The 3,632-nt window shown below is 51.0% G+C and overlaps 1 protein-coding gene across 4 annotated transcripts in view; it reads right to left on the bottom strand.

The window, feature by feature from the left end:
• The window catches only part of Sdsl (serine dehydratase like), an 11,970-nt gene extending 9,008 nt beyond the window's left edge, over positions 1-2,962 (bottom strand). For 2 of the 4 annotated variants that reach the window (XM_050159049.1, XM_050159051.1), the window contains exon 1: positions 2,855-2,962. The gene's annotated coding sequence lies outside the window, so the exon portion shown is untranslated. The other 2 variants (XM_050159048.1, XM_050159050.1) reach the window with 1 other exon arrangement.
• Positions 2,963-3,632: the final 670 nt, after the last annotated feature.

The raw sequence follows: 3,632 nt of genomic DNA, 5'->3' as shown, positions 1-3,632 counted from the left end.
GTAATGGGGTCTGGTGCCCTCTTCTGGCCTGCAGGCATATACACAGACAGAATGTTGTATACATAATAAATAAATAAATAAATAAATATTTAAAAAAAAGAAAAGAAAAAGCAGCCTCTGCCTTCCTTTCCTTCCTCTTTAAAAAAAAAGTGGAAGGAAAGAACATAGTTCACAGAGTAGGTCTCCCTCTCTCTCTTCTCTCCTCTCTCTCTCTCCTCTCTCTCTCTCTCTCTCTCTCTCTCTCTCTCTCCTCTCCCCCCCCTCTCTCTCTCACACACACACATGCACTAATAAAAAATACAATTTTCAGAGAGGGAGGTAGATGGCCTTTGATCCCATCATGCAGGAGGCAGAGACATAAAGATCTATGAATTCCAAGTCTACCTGGTCTACAAAGAGAGTTATAGGCCTACCAGGGCTACACAGAGAGACCTTGTCTATAAGTAAACAAACAAATAATGAATGTTGGGAAAAGGAAGAAACTGAGTTGTTGCTCACACCTGTAATCCCTGCATTCAAACTTAGGAAACTGAGGCAAGAGGATTGAGAGTTCAAGACCAGCCTGGGCTACAGAGTGAGTTTAAGGATAGCCTTGACTACGTAGTGTGAAGGCCTTATTTCAAATCACCGAAGGGACAAAAAAAATAAATAAATAAAATTGGTGCGGTCCTTTGCAGTTTCAAGGATGACCACCAGGGGGCAGGTCGCACCCTATCCCTCCGGACCTGGAGCCTGAACCCCACTCTTACTCAAGGGGCTCAAATAGGGAACTGGTCCGTGAATCTGACCCTTTGTCAGGATGGCCCTGGAACCCCCAGACAAGGCAAAGACAGAGTAGACCTCTCACAGGGAAAGAGGGCCTATGGTCTGTACCTGGTCCCCAAACTCCCTGCACTGGCTAGTTTTTGTGTCGACTTGACCAAAGCTGGAGTCGTTAGGAAGAGGGAACCTCAGCTGAGAAAACAACCCTAGCAGACTGGCTTCGTCTGTGGGAAAGTCAGTCGTGTATTTTCCTAATTGATGATTGATGTGGGAGAGCCCAGCCCGTGGTGGGTGGTGCCCTGGGCTGCTGGTCCTGGGTTCAACAAATCAGTAAGCAGCACCCTCCATGGCCTCTGCATCAGCTCCTGCCTCCAGGTTCCTGTCCTTTTGAGTTCCTGTCCTGACTTCCTGTGGTGACAAATAACGATCTAGAAGTGTAAGCCAGATAAATTCTTTCTTCTCCAAGTTGCTCTTAGCCATGGTGTTTATCACAGCAATAGTAACCCTAACTAAGACACCCCTCATAGCCTGGCTTGGCCCACACCTCTGTCTTGCAAGCCCAGATCATAGGCTTGGGGGCTAACCAGAGACCAGAGCCAAACCCCAGCTGTGTGACCCATGGAAGTGTCTCAACCACTCTGTGCCTACTTCCACTTCTGTAAAATGGGAACAAATACATATACACCCCAACTGGGGGCTATGGTGTAGAGTAACTGCTCGCACGCACTGCCACGCCCCAGGCTGAATCCTCTAGACAGGCTGAGGGGACCCGTGAGGACTGGGGCCTCTGCCAATGCTGCATGTCATGGTCCCGGCTAGGGCTTGGGACCCAGGGATGGCACAGTGAGGAAGACAAGACTTCGACCTCGGAGCCCAGCTTGTAGTTTGATGAGATCTACTATAAACCAACAAAATAACAGGAAACCATGAATATTAAAGATGAACAAAAGTGTCTCCTTCGGGCATGGAGCCAGGAAAGAACTCTTGGACCAGGAAGATACTAATGAGCTAACACGAACCATGCCCCACACTGGATGTGGTGCTACATGGCTCACAGTCCTCATGAGGGTTAAATTCAACCACAGAGTGAAGGAGCCCATTGTACCCTGTGTGGCTTGATAAGAGCCAACTGTTGTGTGGGGCTTGCTGGGAGCCAGGCAACGTGCCCAGCACCTTCCTTGTTATCTCCGAACGCACTGTGAACCCCTGAAGGAGTCCTGTATTTAACTCTATCTTACAGTTGGTGACCCAGAGGGGTTGGTACACAGGAAACATGGCTCGGAGTTCAGACCCGAGTGTGTGCTTCCCCATCTTAGCTCCTGGGCTGCCGGTGTCCTCCTCCTGCTCCTCCTCATCATTTATTGAAAATGAGGCTGTTTGGCACTTCCCTGACCATTATCCTCAAGAACTGAAACTCGCCAGGTAACAGTGGCGCACGCCTTTAATCCCGGCACTCGGGAGGCAGAGGCAGGTGGACCACTGTGAGTTCCAGGCCTGCCTGGTCTACAGAGTGAGTTCCAGGACAGCCAGCGTTACAGACACACACACACACACACAGAAAGGGGGAGGGGAGACCCTGTCTTGAAAAGAACAAAAGTAAGAACAAACAGAACTGAAACTCTGTCCCCAGACCCCTCTTGGTGACAGCAACCTCATCGTCATCAGGGTGGAGACCATCTGAGCAAACCTAGGGACCCCATTGGTTCACTCCCCACTGTGACAGCTCCGGGCCCTGAGCAGGAGGCTGGACCTCCCTGTGCTGGGTAAGGCAGTGGAGAGACAGCTGTGACTCCATCCTGGGACTTATTGATGAGGGCTGCTCACTCTCACCCACCCTCCTTCCAACCCCGACAGTTCCAAGTGCTTTTCCCAGGGACCACAGCAGTTGAACCAGGAGAACGTCTAGAAAGTCAGGCTGAATGCCCCTCCCACCTGCACAACCCGGTATCCACCCTCAGGGTCCCCAGAGCCCACCTCCAGTGGGGTGAGAGACAGGGCAGCTGCTCCTGGGGTAGTAGCCACCCTCACACCCACTTGCTGCACCCTGCAACCACCACACAGCTCCTGGCCACTCCCACAATGCTACGCTTACCTTCCGGAAGGACAGTCCCCAGACCAGCACAGCCTACAGCTCAGCCAGGACCAACCTGGACTCAGGCCACTAGATGAGCTTCCGCCACCAGGGCCTGGCCCCTCCTCCCTGTTAAAGGGACAGTTCCTGATTCTGGAGTCCTGTGAAGACTCACAACCAAATCAGCCAAGATGAACTCAGGGGGATATCCAACCCTCCCCTCCTTCCTCATGCAGCTCATGGCTCGTTAATGACCTGGTGGGTTCTTCTGGCAGATGGGGCAATGGAGGCTCAGAAAAGACAACATCCATCCACAGGGGCTGACCAGCAAGAGGCCTAAGGAACCTCTCACCTTGGATGACCTTCCTAACAGAGCCACCCTAGATCCAACATATCCAGAGCTGTTCTTAGGTCAAGCCACTTTCCCCAGACCACACTGGGGCCATCTTAGGTTTGAGACAAGAAAACAAAAATGCAGTACAGGCATTGTGGCACACGCCTTTAATGCCACTACTCAGGAGGCAGAGGCAGAAGAAGGACCTCCGTAAGTTCAAGGTCAGCCTGGTCTATATAGCAAGTTCCAGGACACTTGGGGCTACATGGAGAGAATCTGTTATAAAAATAAAATAAAAGGCAGATAGAAGACAAGGAGGAGCTGTCATCCTGTCTGAACAGGAAGGGTGACTCTCACGTCCCATTCCCCTCTCTGCTGTTTCATAGCCAGCAGAAGAAGCCTGGCTGGTATTTACTGCTCATAGCAATGGCTGCTCATTCCTTCTCGCATCCAATAAATAAATAT

This window comes from Alexandromys fortis, unplaced genomic scaffold (assembly GCF_014885135.2).
Source record: "Alexandromys fortis isolate MF-2015 unplaced genomic scaffold, M_Fortis_MF-2015_v1.1 scaffold_90, whole genome shotgun sequence".
NCBI lineage: Eukaryota > Metazoa > Chordata > Mammalia > Rodentia > Cricetidae > Alexandromys > Alexandromys fortis.
The sequence above is the reverse complement of the archived record's forward strand: the minus strand, read 5'-3'. Positions and strand labels throughout refer to the sequence as shown.